The sequence below is a fragment of the Triticum aestivum genome, chromosome 6A, assembly GCF_018294505.1.
Source record: "Triticum aestivum cultivar Chinese Spring chromosome 6A, IWGSC CS RefSeq v2.1, whole genome shotgun sequence".
Classification (NCBI taxonomy): Eukaryota; Viridiplantae; Streptophyta; class Magnoliopsida; order Poales; family Poaceae; genus Triticum; species Triticum aestivum.
In genome coordinates, this window is record NC_057809.1 from 615,645,524 (window position 1) to 615,662,357 (window position 16,834).

Genomic DNA, 16,834 nt, shown 5'->3' on the forward strand with positions numbered 1-16,834 from the left:
GGTCTAAAGAGACCCCTTCAGGTAAACAATACATCAAAAGATTAGTATTGTGCTGCTTTAAATGCCAAATCTGACAAATGGTATTACAGATGGCGCCGGACTCGATCCGGACAGGCAACAGCTTCTACGCCAGTTAAAAGCTGGTGAAAACGTGCTAACAAAGGTGAGGCGGGAGAAGAATGATCTCCAGGATGCCAACACCAGGCTGGATGTCGAACTGAAAGATGTTCGTGGCCAGCTGTCGGACTCTACTAAGGAGAATCAGCGACTTCGACGCGGCGTATTTAGTAAGTGCTTGAACGAACTTTTGATAAAAAAGAGTTCGGCGAGGAAGTCGTCTAACAGAGTAATGTCTGTAGGTATGCTAACAAGCTATCCTGAAGAGGAGATGCCCGGTACAACGGGCGACCTTATTCCCGAACTGTCGCAACTGCACGAGCGAGTTCGGCAGGCAATGCGAGGCATTGCTTAGGCCTTATGGCCTGCCCACTCCATGCCCGAGGACCTTGGAGAGCTTGCGGAGAAGCTGAAGGGAGCTCGGCGGCGCTTCCGGTTGTGGAAGATATCGGCCCGCCGACAAGGCGCTAGGGAGGCCTGGGCCATGGCGAAGACCCGTTTTACGAAGTCTGACGCAAACCACATGGCCGAGGTCGGACCAGTTGGGCCTGACGGGAAGGAGATCCCTGTAAGCTTAGTATATGGCCAAGTAGAATTGTCCGCAAAGTATTCCCAGCAGGACTGCAAATTAGACAGCCTGTTAGATGGTATAGAGGAGGAATACAGTCAGTCAGGATGACTATGTAATTTATAATTGACATGTGTAATGCCTTCTAGCCGGATTGTAGATCGTTTGTCATTGCCGACCTTTCCGCTTTGACCTCGGGACCTGACGGTCCGGAGTGTGTCCAAATACCATTACGGTTATATAATAACCAAGGTATGCATGGAGACCAGGCGTAGGGGTCATTAGTGCTTTATCAGACAAGTGCCCAACTAGTTATGTTATATTACATGGTTAGTAAGAAACATCTTCCAGAGAGAATAGTTCCGTTAAGGGTTCCTTTCGCTGGGGTGGCGTGCCCTAAAGTGCACGTGCGGACTGCAAATGCAGGAAAACATCTGGGGGCATGTATATAAATAAGTAAAAAAGGTTCATCTTTAGTTCACCGACCGAATATTCCCTTAAGAACGCTAGCTTTCGGCTTCACCCAGTCTGAGGTACACATCCGGCTTATCCGGCAGTAGAAATCGCACAGGTGCTCCCTTTACCGCCTAGCCGAACAATCGGGAACGTAGGGGTAAGCACAGGAGCCAGGCAACCCAGCTTGGCCAAAACTTAAGTCATATCGATGCATATAATGGTGAAGAAAAGGTACATGCGGAAGTTTGACGCATGTTTTGGGCGTGAAACCCATATAAATAAGCTTCTGTAAAGAAGCCCCCATGTTTAAAGAGGGCTGGTAACGCGTCACTTGATGAGCCTTTAAGGGCTATAAAAGGAAAGAGTGGGAGGAGACAAATAAAAACAGAAAAATATATATAAAAATGCACAGAGGAAGGAGACAAACACAGAGTCCGGCGCTAGGCATAGAATCTTCGGAGACGTGCGGCGTTCCATGGGTTCGGTTCGAGTCGGTTATCCGACGCATCTCGCAGGCGGTACGCTCCAACAGTCAGGACTTGGTCAATTATGAAGGGACCTTCCCATTTGGGCTTGAGTTTGTCCTTTTTCTTATCCGGCAGGCATAGAACTAGTTCACCAACGTTGTAATTTTTGGCCTGTACTTCTCTGCTTTGATATCTTCGAGCCTGCTGTTGATAAAATGCGGAACGGGCTTTAGCCACGTCGCGCTCCTCCTCTAAGGCGTCCAGGTTGTCCTGCCGATCAAGCTCGGCTTCTCTTTCTTCGTACATGCGCACTTGAGGTGAGTCATGAATTATGTCGCAGGGCAGAACTGCCTCTACGCCGTACACCATAAAAAATGGTGTGAATCTGATGGTATGATTCAGCGTGGTTCGCAGCCCCCAGAGTATGGAGTCGAGCTCCTCCACCCAGTGCGTATTAGATTCCTTGAGGGACCGCACTAGTCTGGGTTTAATGCCGCTCTTGATGATACCATTTGCCCGTTCGACCTGACCATTAGTTTGTGGGTGATAGACAGAAGCATAGTCGAGCTTAATGCCCATGTTTTTGCACCACAGCTTTACCTCGTCAGAGGTGAAGTTTGTGCCGTTATCGGTGATGATGCTGTGAGGGACGCCGTAACGGTGTACGACCCCGGATATGAAGTCTATCACAGGTCCGGATTCGTCCGTCTTAACAGGCTTGGCTTCTATCCATTTGGTGAATTTATCCACCATGACCAATAAGTATTTTTTCTTGTGGGTTCCGCCTTTAAGGGGTCCCACCATGTCAAGCCCCCAGACCGCAAAAGGCCAAGTGATGGGGATAGTTCGGAGGGCGTTGGGTGGCATATGGCTTTGGTTTGCAAAGAGCTGGCAACCGACGCATCGTTTGACTAAGTCATGAGCGTCTGCTCGGGCCGTCGGCCAATAAAAGCCCATACGGCAAGCCTTGCTTACAAGGGACCGAGCTGCAGCGTGGTGGCCACCGAGTCCGGCATAAATTTCAGCCAACAGACTCCGCCCTTCCTCTTCGGAGATACATCTTTGAAGGACTCGTGTAGTGCTTTTCTTATAGAGCTCTCCCTCGTGGACTTTATAGGCTTTCGATCGCCGCACTATGCAGCGTGCGTCATTTTGGTCATCTGGGAGTTCCTGTCTAGTAAGGTAGGGTAGGAATGGTTCTGTCCATGGGGCGATGACCGCCATTATTACGTGGGCTGAAGGTGTAATTTCGGTGGAAGAGCCTTCGATTATGTTGGATTGTTCGGCGTCGGGTTGTGCGGTTGTGTCCGGACTGTTATCTGAGGGTTCCCCCTCCCATGCTACAGATGGCTTGAATAATCTTTCTAAAAAGATGTTGGGGGGGGGGGACTGCATCTCATTTTGCTCCGATGCGTGCCAGGACATCCGCTGCCTGATTATTTTCTCGGGCTATATGGTGAAACTCTAGCCCCTCGAACCGAACTGACATTTTTAGGACGACATCGCGATAAGCTACCATGTTTGGGTCTTTGGCGTCGAAGTCGCCATTTATTTGGGATATCGCGAGGTTTGAGTCCCCGCGTACTTCCAGGCGTTGAATGCCCATGGATACTGCCATCCGGAGACCATGTAGAAGGGCCTCGTATTCGGCTGCATTGTTGGAGTCCGTGTACATAATTTGGAGTACATATTGGACTGTGTCTCCTGTAGGGGACGTCAAAACGACGCCAGCCCCCAGTCCGGCCAACATTTTGGAGCCGTCGAAATGCATGATCCAGTTTGAATATGTACCGTACTCTTTAGGGAGTTCGGCCTCTGTCCATTCGGCGACGAAGTCGGCTAGGACTTGCGATTTAATGGCTCGCAGTGGTTTGTAGGTTATGTCGAACGGGAGGAGCTCTATGGCCCATTTTGCTATCCGGCCCGTTGCATCGCGGTTGTTGATAATATCGTTGAGTGGTACTTCCGAGGCTACTGTTATAGAACACTCTTGAAAGTAGTGTTGTAGCTTCCGGGATGCCATAAACACCGTGTATGCAATCTTTTGGTAATGCGGGTACCGTGATTTGCATGGAGTGAGGACAGTGGACACGTAGTAAATCGGCCTTTGAAGGGGGAGTTTGTATCCGTACGTTGCCCGCTCGACGACGAGTACTGCGCTGACAACTTGATGAGTTGCGGCAATGTACAATAGCATGGGTTCGCCGGTGTTCGGCGCGGCCAGGACTGGGTTTGTTGCCAAGATGGCCTTTATTTCCTCGAGTCTGGCCGTGGCAGCGTCCGTCCACTCGAAGTGTTCGGTGCGCCTAAGGAGGCGGTAAAGGGGCAATGCCTTTTCTCCCAAGCGGGAGATAAAGCGGCTTAGAGCCGCCATGCATCCGGTGAGTTTCTGTATTTGTTTGAGGTCTTTTGGGACATCCAATTGTGACAAAGCTCGGATTTTAGCTGGATTTGCTTCAATTCCTCTACCGGATGCAATGAAGCCCAGGAGCTTTCCGGCTGGAACGCCGAAAACGCATTTTTCCGGATTGAGCTTAATGTCGTATTTTCAGAGGTTGTCGAATGTAAGCCTCAAGTCGTCTACTAGAGATTCGACATGTCTTGATTTAACGATCACGTCATCTACATACGCCTCCACTGTTTTGCCGATCTGGTTTGCCAGACATGTTTGAATCATGCGCTGATATGTTGCGCCGGCGTTTTTTAGCCCAAAGGGCATTGTGTTGAAGCAGAATGGGCCGTATGGTGTGATGAATGCCGTTGCGGCTTGGTCTGATTCTGCCATCTTGATTTGATGGTAACCGGAGTATGCGTCGAGGAAACACAGCGAATTGTGTCCTGCAGTGGCATCGATGATTTGATCTATTCGAGGGAGGGGGAAAGGATCCTTTGTGCAAGCCTTATTAAGGTCTTTAAAATCGACGCACATGCGCCAGGATTTGTCCTTCTTTGGTACCATCACCAGGTTTGCTAGCCAGTCCGGGTCTTTTATATCTGTAATGAATCCGGCCTCCAATAACTTGGCTAGCTCTTCTCCCATAGCCTGTCTATTTGGTCCGGAGAAACGCCGAAGGGCTTGTTTGACAGGTTTGAATCCTTTCTGGATATTTAAGCTGTGTTCGGCCAGCCTGCGTGGGATTCCTGGCATGTCTGAGGGGTGCCAAGCGAAAATGTCCCAGTTCTCTCGTAGGAACTCTCACAGTGCGGCGTCTACATCAGGGTTCAGTCGTGCCCCGATGGAGGCTGTTTTATTGGGGTCCGTTGGGTGGACCTGGAATTTGACTATTTCGTCCGCTGGTTTGAAGGATGTGGATTTGGATCTCTTATCGAGTATCACATCATCCCTATTAACCGTGGATCGCAGCGCAGCCAGTTCTTCGGCCGCTAAGGTTTCGGATAGTGCCTCGAGGGCCAATGCGGCTGTCTTGTTTTCGACGTGGAGTGCTATGTCCGGATCACTAGCGAGAGTGATAATTCCGTTTGGCCCAGGCATCTTGAGCTTCATGTACCCGTAATGGGGTATAGCTTGGAAAACTGTGAATGCCTCCCGTCCTAATATAGCGTGATATCCGCTTTTGAACGGGGCCACCTGGAACGTGATTTGTTCGGACCTGCAATTATCCGGCGTGCCGAATACCACATCTAGTGTGATCTTTCCGGTGCAGCGCGCTTCCTGACTGGGGATTATTCCTCTAAAGGTTGTGCTGCTTCGCTCAATGCGGTTCCAGTCTATTTCCATCTTTTGGAGGGTTTCCTCGTAAATGAGGTTCAATCCGCTGCCTCCATCCATGAGTACCTTTGCGAGGCGACAGCCGTCCACTATGGGACTGAGGACCAATGTGGCTGGTGCTCGGGCTGTTTGGAATTGAGGTTCGTCACTCGCATTGAAGGTGATAGTCGTGTTACTCCATGGGTTTATTGTCGCTACTTGATAGACTTCAGTGAGGCTGCGGAGTGTTCTTTTTCGCATGTTATTTGATGCGAAAGTCTCAAAGACTGTGAGAACGGAACTGGAATTCTCGGGCTGGCTTCCTTCGACCTCTGGAATTAGGAGGTCCTCACCAATTTTGGCCACCTGCCGGAGTATCCAACATGCCCCGAGGCTGTGAGTTGGAGTGGCGTCCTCTGCACTGTGAATCTTGCAGGGTCCATCTAGCCATTTTTCCAGTACGATTCCATGCCCTCTGGAGGGTTTTGATTTTTTGATATTTAGTCCGGGTGCCTTACTGTGGTGCACCCTCTTAGTTCGGACGGGATTGCTATTCAAGGCCGGAGTATCCCAAAATTTTATTTCGGTTTTCCAAGCACTTTCCATCGCACAGTACTTTTGTACTATGGACGCCAAGTTAGCAAAGCGTGTAATATTACGATGACTTACGGCGTTAAGTATTCCCTCGTCCGTGCAGTTACTGAAAAAGATTGAAATTGCGTCTCCCTCACGGCAGTCCTTTGTCTTGTTCATAACCAGGAGGAATCTGGCCCAGTAATGATGTACTGTTTCTTCGGGCATTTGCCTGATTTGGGAAAGATCGCTTATGATCGGGCGGGCGGGTGTCGTTGAATCTGAGACCTCACCCAATTTACTGTTCGGAGGCCGAAGAACTTCCGAATTCTGAGATCCGGAGTCTTGGATGTTATCCGATGAGTCTAGCCCGTTGCCTGATTTTAGGACCAGGTCTTGGATTGTATCCTCCCCTCCACGGATATCCGGCATGGAGGGTTCGGGAATTCGGACGTAGCTAGTCCTTAAGATAGATGAAGGGTCGCCGCATTGTGCCTCCACCACGGCAACGTGGTGGGTGACGTGGGGAGAGTTAATTTCTCTTAGATCGGGTTTAAGCCCAACCTGGTCGTAATTTGTAGCGACACCCAGTGCGGCGATGCGATCCAAGAGCTAGTTTACAGAAGAGAGCTCCATCGGATCCAATTGCTCGGCGAGTTCTGAGCTGACGTGGAGGTTGCTTTTGATGACCCGGGAGGTCACCGTCGGCGCAACAGCCGAATGGGCGGTCGCGAGAAAACCACCTAGCCGGAGAGTTTGGCCGACAGCCAAGGCTCCTTTTGTAATGGCGCCGTCTTTAAAGACGGGAAGAGGCATCCTTCCTGATCGCGACGGCAGAGAGGAACTCTCAATGAAAGCACCAATGTCGGTGTCAAAACCGGCGGATCTCGGGTAGGGGGTCCCGAACTGTGCGTCAAGGTCAGATGGTAACAGGAGACAAGGGACACTTTATTTTACCCAGGATCGGGCCCTCTCGATGGAGGTAAAACCCTACTCCTGCTAGATTAATATTAATGATACGGGTAGTACAAGAGTAGATCTACCACGAGATCAAGGAGGCTAAACCCTAGAAGCTAGCCTATGGTATGATTGTGTATGATGAGGGTTGGCCTACGGACTACAACCCTCCGGTTTATATAGACACCGGATAGGGTTAGGGTTACACAGAGTGAGTTACAATGGTAGGAGATCTTGAATATCCGCACACCTAGCTTGCCTTCCACGCCAAGGAAAGGTCCTTTCGGACACGGGACGAAGTCTTCAATCTTGTATCTTTATAGTCCTGGAGTCCGGCGAAGGTATAGTCCGGCTATCCGAACACCCCCTAATCCAGGACTCCCTCAACGAGCTATCCAACTTAAATAAAATCCTGGACAGGATATTGTCAAATACACAGTACTCCCGGTAAGCCTGCTAACCATACCCACAAAGATTGTTGGGTCTTCAAACAATCCGACAAACTCAACACCGAACACAAGGGGATCGACACACCAAGTGAAGACGATGACGAACCCCACAAGCAGAGCACTAAGAAGCAAAAGAATTTTCCACAAGGAATAAAAACAGTAAACTCACTTCACATAACAAAACGAACGGCGCCCATAAAGGTACGCGCCATACGGCCTATCCCAAAGGAGCCTCGCCACTGGTTGTTAAAACCAATCACCTTTGATCATCTGGATTACTCTAGAAGTACCAGGAACACAGGCTGGACTGCCTTGGTCCTTGACCCAGTGGTCGGCGGCCTCCACTTTACAAATGTCCTGATGGATGTCAGCAGTGGTCTAAACCTGATATATCAGGACACACTCCGTCACATGGGGATAGACCCAACAAAAATTCGCCATAGCAATACCTCCTTTCAAGGGGTAACGCCAGGTCCGGATACCCGTTGCACGGGTTTTCTCCGGCTAGAAGTCATGTTCGGCTCCCCCGACAACTTCCGTCGCGAAAGACTAACCTTCATATCGTCCCATTTTCAAGCAGCTATCAAGCACTACTGGGACGCGAAGCTTTCGCCCGCTTTAACGCAATACCGCATTATGCGTCTCTTACGCTTAAGATGCCCGGTCCACGAGGCATCATCTCACTAAAGGGAAAACATTGAGTACACCCCCGCGCGGAGGACTGTGCGGCTGCCTTGACTGCCCCACGATAATACGGCTTTACCAGCCTAAATATCTAAGTAGGTCATCAAGACCATGGACACGGCTCGACGAGTCCGACATACACATATAATTGATAAAGGCTTAAATAGCCGTATACCCATGTACTAGGGGCTCCGCGCATGTAAAACAAGAGACAATCAAGCTCAACTCTACCCATTTCAATTATGCTTTGTCTATTTATTATCACTTTTGTTCGGCACAACCTTTTTTCAACTAAGTTCCTCTCTTTTACAGATGAACACCGTGCTACGCCCGTCCAGGATACGACACAACGGAGACACAGGCGCAGACGTGCAGCAGGGACCCGTCCCAAGGATTCTTTTCAGATTAAGACCCTGCGTAAACCTTTTTTTTATTGTCTCTTGTTGATATACATCCCCTGGTTTTTTGGTGTAACCAAGGAGGAGACTGGCGTCTTGGCATGTGGCCACGTCAGAATTTTTGCGCGTACCTGGACACTAGGGGCTTATAATTAAGGGCGCTGTCTCGCCCGCCCTCATAAAGACCGAATACCTTAGGGAGTGTTTGGCGTCGCGAGTTGGGCCTTATATGCATTAGCTCCGAATCATGTCTTTGGTCAAATGTTGGGTTGCCCGACTCCTGTGTTTTGCTGCCTTACGTTCCGCTCTATCGGCTAAGGCGGCACCAGGAGAACTACTGCGATTGTGCCCCGGTTCGGCCAGGCGAGCACCTCAGTAGAGAAAGCCGAAAACTGACTGTCATGATATAGCGTGAGAATGGTCAGCCACTCGATGACTTATCGGAATTTATAGGATTCCTCCGCATTAACGAAGGGCCGTTTCCCGGCCAGGCACATACGCGCCCCGAATTCGGGCGAGCGCGGGCGCCACCAGGGGCTATCTAAGTAGCCTCACTGTCAAGCTCCTATGGCTATGTGAAAGTGATAAAGCATTATAGTTCGGTTGCCTAGTTCGCTGCGCTATCACCTCCTTTGTAGGACCAAGACGTTGGATTAAGTGTGAAAATGCACCTTCTGCGAACACCCCCACATTATTTGCGTGGGGGCTGAAGCCGACGACTGCGTCTTTCAGATTATATATATATATATATATATATATATATATATATATATATATATATATATATATATATATATATATATATATCTTAAAACGGCTGCACAGGAGGTGTTACAATACTTGAAGGCACAAGTATAAAAAGCTTCTACATATTTATCAAAATATTGTTTTACAATAACACATGCTATTCGAATATAGCACCCTTCGAGCACTGCGTCTCTATTATACGAGCGCCTTCCAGAACTTCTGGAAAATAGTGCTCGGCAGGTACTCAGCTTCTGTCCCAATCTTGGGATGCAACAACGGTGGTCTCCATTTCCGCCCAGTATGTCTTGACACGGGCAAGAGCCATCCGCGCACCCTCTATGCACGCTGGCCTCTTCATAGCATTAATATGCGGCACCGCACCAAGGAGCTGCTGCACCATGTTGAAATAACTTTTTGGCTCCGATCTCTCCGGCCACAGGTGATCCAGGACGCACTTCATGGCGAGTCCGGACAACCTATTCAGCTCGGCCCATTCGGCCAGGCGATCGGCCACTGATAGTGGACGCTCTGGATTGTGGAACTACGACCAGAATAGCTTTTCCACTTCGCGATCTTCCTGATCTCGGAAGTGTTCGGTCGCATCAGCAGCACTCGCTGCCAAATCCAGATAGGAGTCCGCCGTACTCCACAACCGGTCTAACGGAGCATGCTTAGGATCACAAAACTTCCTCCGCAGCACGAAGGGCTTTCCATCCGCGATCTCTCCGGCCTGACGTAGCTCCTCCCTCGCAGCTCTCATCGCAGAGCGGGCATCCTTGGCTTCGGCAACGGCCTTCTCTAGGTCCATCTGTTCCGCCCAGTTTTCTTTTTCAAGAAGCTTGCAATGGTCAGCAGCGGTTTTTCAGCTTAACGGCCATCTCGGCCATCTCTTTCTTGCTTCGGCAGTGAGCAGCCTGTTCGGCTCTCAGCTCTTCAAGGTCCTTCCTGGCAGCCGCATCACTTTTTCTGGCTTGCTCCTTGGCTCGGGCAAGTTCTGCCCGAAGACTCTCCATGGCAGCAGCACCGTCTGCATCAAGCACACACACTGTAAGATACTGGCGTAAAAAGCTCCTCTTACCATGTGCCACCAGAGGGATTACATACCTTGTGCCTCGTCAAGCCGCTTGTTAACAAGCACGATGTCGGCATCTGCCACGTCAAGTTCCCGCTTTAGCTCGGCAAATTCATCAGTCCGGCTAGATTCCGGACACTTCGCCACCTACATACAAAGGCGACATTTTAGACCTGGGATTATGATCCTCTGCACGCCATCACTTTTGACAACACACAGAGTCTCAGGGGCTACTATCTACACAGGGCGCATCTTATTGGTGCGCAACTGTCAAAAAGGTGCATTATTTCACGTACCTCAAAACTCGTCAGTAAACTTCTGACGGCCTCGTGCAATCCGCTTTCCGCGAACGAAATCCTTGCAATCACCATGCCCATCAATGCACAGTGCTCCTCTGAGATAGATGCTCACCCTAGCAGATCCTTCAGCTTCTCCGACCGCGCACCGGACGGTGCCGGACTCGTCCTATGGCCTTTTTCAAAGGCCGGATGGGGAGAGCCTTGGAGGTCCATATGGCTTCCTTCCGGCCCTGCCGGATTCAGAGAAACCCTCCGTGATGAAACCTCTGGGTCGCCCGCCTCGCTAGGCGGTACGGCAGGGGGAGGCGTTCCGCTCTCCATCATTTCCGGAAGAAGATCCCCCGAAGACGAGCTCTGCTGAGAAGGGCTGAGGTCCGAACTATAAGGTACATTTTCGGTTACTTTTCTCAGATATAAAACAAGGATTCTGTTCAAGAAAAAAACCTCTCTCTACTTACGGCTCGGTGGAGGGCTGACCCCCTTGAGGGAATAATTCGGCCGGGGTACTCCCCGGCGCAGGGCCCTCTGACGAGGATTTCTTCCCCCGTTTTGAGGCCACGGTCTCCGGGTCTTCAGAGGCGGTCCTCTTCTTTCCCTGAGGAGGGGAATTTCCGGTTCCTTCCCTCCGAACAGCTTCCTTCGAGGAGGCCGTAGTTTCCTTGTCCCCTCCCATGCTTTCCTCTATAGGCGCGACCTTCAACATCCTAACCAGCACGGGATCCGGCGTGATCTCGGGGAGGGGAGCCGGACACCTGATAAGCTTTGCTTTCGCTATCCACTCCTGCTTAAAGAACAACTCTTTAGGGACAAGTTTAATGACAAATATACGGATAGCGAGTCCGGGCACAAGGCTACTTACTTTAGTATCCGGGCGATTGCAGCTCAGACCTGCATCCTCGGTCAAGTCCGGACACATGGCTTGTGATCCGAAGGACAATTTATACATCTCCGTGGGTGTTGCGCCCATGAAATTCTGGAGAACTCGTGGTCCCTCCGGATTAAATTCCCACAGGCGAAGGGGGCGACGTTTGCCGGGCAGGGTTTGGCGGATCAGCATGACCTGCGTTACTTTGACCAGGCTGAGGTCCCCTTCTAAGAGATCCCTGATGCGACCCTGTAACAAGGGCACGTCCTTGGCTAACCCCCAGTCTAGTCCTTTGTTGACCCATGACGCTAGCTGTGTTGGGGGACCCGAGCGAAAGGCAGGTGCCGCCACCCACTTGGTGCCTCTGGGAGCGGTGATGTAGAACCACTCTCGTTGCCACAAGTTGAGCTCCTCTGGAAAAGAGCCCTCGGGCCATGGAGCATTGACATTCTTGCTTATAACAGCGCCTCCGCACTTTGCGTGCCGCCCCTCGGTCATCTTCGGCACTAGTTTGAAGGTCTTGAGCCATAGTCCAAAGTGAGGAGCAATATGGAGGAAGGCTTCACACACGACGATGAAAGATGAAATGTGGAGGATGGACTCCGGAGCTAAGTCGTGAAATTACAGCCCGTAATAAAACATGAGCCCCCTCACAAAGGGATCCATCGGGAAGCCTAGCCCCCGAAGGAAGTGAGACATGAACACTACACTCTCACTAGGCCTGGGAGTGGGAATGACCTGCCCTTGAGCAGGCAACCTGTGCAGGATTTCGCCGGTCAAGAACCTGGCCTCTCTCAGCTTTAGCACGTCCTCCTCCGTAACGGAAGAAGGCAGCCATCGTCCTCGAAGGTTGGAATCAGACATTGTTGAAGATCTAAAGCGCCCAAGATCTGGAGCCTTGGGTGTTGGAACTCGAGGTGAGGGGCGAAATCGTTTGAGATTGAAAGAAAGGAGTAAGGCCTTGGTCTCTTTATAAGAGGTTGAATACCAAGAGCCGCCCCCCCGTGACCGTTTGGGACTCTCCCTTAATCGAGCAAATATGCCAACGTGTGCGATTAGTTTACCCACGTCCGTATTGATGAGAATCCCGTAAATAAAGGGGACACGATCTCTGCTTCGACAAGACGTGCCAAGGAAACTGCCTCGCAAAACACGCTGAGGTGGGACAGTAAAAATGATTCGAATAAAGGCTTGGCCGTGGTGTGATGTCACGCTGCGGAATACGTCAGCAGATTCGATTTGTTTAAATATTATTCTCTCTATGGCAATATGTGGAAACTTATTTTGCAGAGCCGGACACTATCCTTAGTGTTCAAAATCTTTTATGAAGTACTTGGAGGAGGAACCCGCCTTGCAATGCCGAAGACAATCTGCGCGCCAGACTCGTCGTAATTGAAGCCTGGTTCAGGGGCTACTGAGGGAGTCCTGGATTAGGGGGTGTCCGGATGGCCGGACTATACCTTCAGCCGGACTCCTGGACTATGAAGATACAAGATTGAAGACTTCGTCCCGTGTCTGGAAGGAACTTTCCTTGGCGGGGAAGGCAAGCTTGGCGATACGGATATTTAGATCTCCTACCATTGTAACCGACTCTGTGTAACCCTAACCCTTTCAGGAATCTACATAAACCGGAGGGTTTTGGTCCGTAGGACCGAACATCATCAACATACAATCATACCATAGGCTAGCTTCTAGGGTTTAGCCCCCTTGATCTCGTGGTAGATCTACTCTTGTACTACCCATATCATCAATATTAATCAAGCAGGAGTAGGGTTTTACCTCCATTGAGAGGGCCCGAACCTGGGTAAAAACATCGTGTCCCTTGTCTCCTGTTACCATCCGCCTAGACGCACAGTTCGGGACCCCCTACCCGAGATCCGCCGGTTTTGACACCGACAGTGGGGCTACTATATAGCCCCTGGGGGCACCGCGCTCATCTGAATTCGGGGCGCGTGTGTGCCTGGCTGAGAAACGGCCCTTCGTCAATACGGAGGAATCCTAAAGATTCCGGCGGGTCATCGAGTGGTTGACCAGTCTCACGCTATATCATGACAGTCGGTTTTCGGCTTTCTCTACTGAGGTGCTCGCCTGGCTGAACCGGGGCACAATCGCAGTAGTTCTCCTGGTGTCGCCTTAGCCGATAGAGCGGAACGTAAGGCAGCAAAACACAGGAGCCGGGCAAACCCAACATTTGACCAAAGACATGATTCGGAGCTGATGCATATAAGGCCAAACTCACGACGCCGAACACTCCCTAAGGTATTCGGTCTTTTATGAAAACGGGCGGAACAATGCCCTTGGTAATAAGCCCCTGATGTCCAGGTACGTGCAGAACTCTGACGTGGCCACATGCCAAGACGCCAGCCTCCTCCTCGGCTATACTGAGAATCCGGGGGATGTGTATCAACAAGAGACAGTAAAAAAGGTTTACGCAGGGTCTTAATCTAAAGAGAATCCTGGAGATGGGTCCCTGCTGCACGACTGCGCCTGTGTCTCCGTTGTGCCGTGTCCTGGACGGGCGTAGCGTGGTGTTCATCTGTAAAAGAGAGGAACTTAGCTAAAAAGGAAAAGGAATAGTAGTGCGGAATGTACGCTGTACTAGATAAACAATGTATAATTTAAGGCAGGTGAAATTGAGCCTTACTGTCGCGTATTTGACATACACGGAGCCCCTTGTATAGGGGTGTACGGCTGCTAAACCTTTATCAGTTATATGTTTCCTCCGGACTTGCCTAGCCGTGTCCGTGGTCTTGATGACCTTGTAGATGCTTTTGTTGGTAAAGCTGTTTTAATGCATGGCTGTCCAGGCAGCCGCATATTCTTTCGCGTTCGAGGGATGCTCGATATTTCCCTTTAGTGAGATGATGCCTCGTGGACCAGGCATCTTAAGCGTAAGAGATGCATAATGGGGTATCGCGTTAAAGCGGGCGAAAGCTTGGCGTCCCAGTAGTGCTTGATAGCCACTTGAAAATGGGGCGATGTGGAAGGTTAGCTTTTCACGGCGGAAGTTATCGGGGGAGCCGAGCATAACTTCTAGCCGGAGAGAACCCATGCAATGGGCATCCGGGCCTGGCGTTATTCCTTGAAAGGAAGTGTTGCTATGGTGAATTTTTGTTGGGTCTATCCCCATTTTGCGGATTGTGTCCTGATATAGCAGGTTTAGACCACTGCCGTCGTCCATCAGGACATGTGTAAAGTGGAGTCCGTCGATTATTGGATCCAATATCAAGGCAGTCCAGCCTGCTTTCTGGATACTCATAGAGTAATCTTGATGGTCGAAGGTGATCGGTTTTAACAACCAGTGGCGAGACTCCTTTGGGATAGGCCGTGTGGCGTGTATCTCTATAGGCGCCACTCTGTTATTCCCTTTTGTCACGTAAAGTAAGTTTACTGTTTTGACTTCTTGCGGGAAATTCTTTTGTTTTCCGGTGCTCTGCTTGTGGGGTTCGTCATCGTCCTCACTTGGTGTGTCGAGCCCCTTGTGTTCGGCATTGGGTTTGCCGGATTGCTTGAAGACCCAACAATCTCTGTGGGTGTGGTTTGCAGGCTTCCCAGAGGTACTGTGGATTTGACATATCTTGTCCAAGATTTTGTTCAGGTTAGATAGATCGTCCCTATTATCCTTAAGGGGCAGATTTTTCTGATTCTGCCGAGAGCTTTTGAATCCGGCGTTGACCGTCGTGCTCTTCGGGCTGCTTCCCTTATTCCAGCGCTGGTCTTTGCTGTGTCGTGGTTTCCCATTTCCATCCCTGACTTTGGATGTATTTGGGTCGCTTGTGCTGCATCTTGCCAACCAGCTGTCCTCACCTGCGCAAAAGCGGGTCCTGAGGCTTGTTAATGCGGCCATTGTTCTTGGCTTTTCTTGGCCGAGGTGTCTAGCGAGCCATTCGTCTCGAACGCTGTGTTTGAAAGCTGCTCAGGCTTCGGCGTCCGGACAATCGACTATCTGATTCTTTTTAGTAAGAAATCTGTTCCAGAGTTTTCGGGCTGTTGGGTTATATGGCTTAAATCATCCGCATCCGGAGGTCGGACATAGGTCCCTTGAAAATTTGCCCGAAAAGCATCCTCGAGCTCTTCCCAACTTCCAATGGTGTTTTCGGGAAGGCTTTTAAGCCAATGCCGGGCTGGCCCTTTGAGCTTGAGGGGTAAGTATTTTATGGCGTGGAGGTCATCTCCTCTGGCCATGTGTATGTGGAGGATATAATCCTCAATCCAGACTCCAGGGTCTGTTGTTCCGTCGTATGCCTCTATGTTTACGGGCTTGAATCCCGCTGGAAATTCATGCTCTAGCACCTCATCGGTGAAACATAGGGGGTGTGCGGCACCCCTGTACTTGGGTGTGCCGTGTTGTTCGGATATTTGTTGTGTTGCATTGCTTACTAGAGCATGCTTTCTTGGCCCGTAGATAGATCTGGCTGGGCCATCTTTGTGATGCAAATCCTTGAGTGGATCGCGTGCTGGCTTGGGTGCGGCGCCGCCTGCCGCTCTATGTTGGCCATGGGGTCATCTATCCGACCGGGTGGCTTCCTTGTTTTTTGATTTGGTTGGCTCTAGGGCCTCCTCATCAAATTCAGGTAGTAGCTTTCGCTTCGGGTAGCTCTTTGTGTGGCGGCTACCGCCGTATTTATATGCGTGTTGAGTACTTTGCTCCATCTGATTCTGAGTGCATATTCCGCAGTTTTGAGCTTCCGCTTCTGCTTTTTCAGGCTACGCGCGGTGGCGACGAGCCTTTTGTGGAGGTTCTTCTGTTGCAGGAACTTGTCCGGCGTGAGGTCATCCAGACTGTTATCTTCGCCGGGGGCGAGTTGTTCGGCTTGTTTATCCAAGTTGCCCTGTTCGGACGGTTGCTCGATGGCATGTTCGTCGTCCGCCAGCTCGCCCTGCTCCGTGGCTGGGTCTGTATGGTTGTTGTCTCTGTCGAGGTGGGGTTTGGAGCGGCGCTTACGCCGCCGCTTTGACTGCTTTTCGAGGGAACGATCCCTCGTTGCGTCCCTTTGTTCCTCGTCGTCGCTTCCTTTAGGTGTGTTCACCATGTATACATTGTGAGATGAGGTGGTTTTCCAGTGCCCTATAGGCGCTGGTTCCTGTTCGTCTCCTACATCGTCGTCCATACCGTCGATGTCTTCGGAGTCAAAGTCTAGCTATCGGTTAGATCGTCGACAGCGGCTACGAAGTGGGTGGTGGGTGGGCGTTGAATTTCTTCGTCGTCCGCATCCCAATCCTGCCGGTCATAATCCGGCCAGGACTCTCCTGACAAAGAGAGAGACCTTAGTGAATTCAGAATGTCGCCGAAGGGCGAGTGCTGAAAAATATCCGCGGCAGTGAATTCCATGATCGGCGCCCAATCGGATTCGATTGGTAGGGGCGCGGAGGGCTCGGAGTCCAGAGAGGAGTCCGGCACCTTGGAGTCACGGGCTTCGCTGGTGTTCGGCTCAATTGCCATAGAGATTGCAGCCCCCGAGGCGGTGTCCAG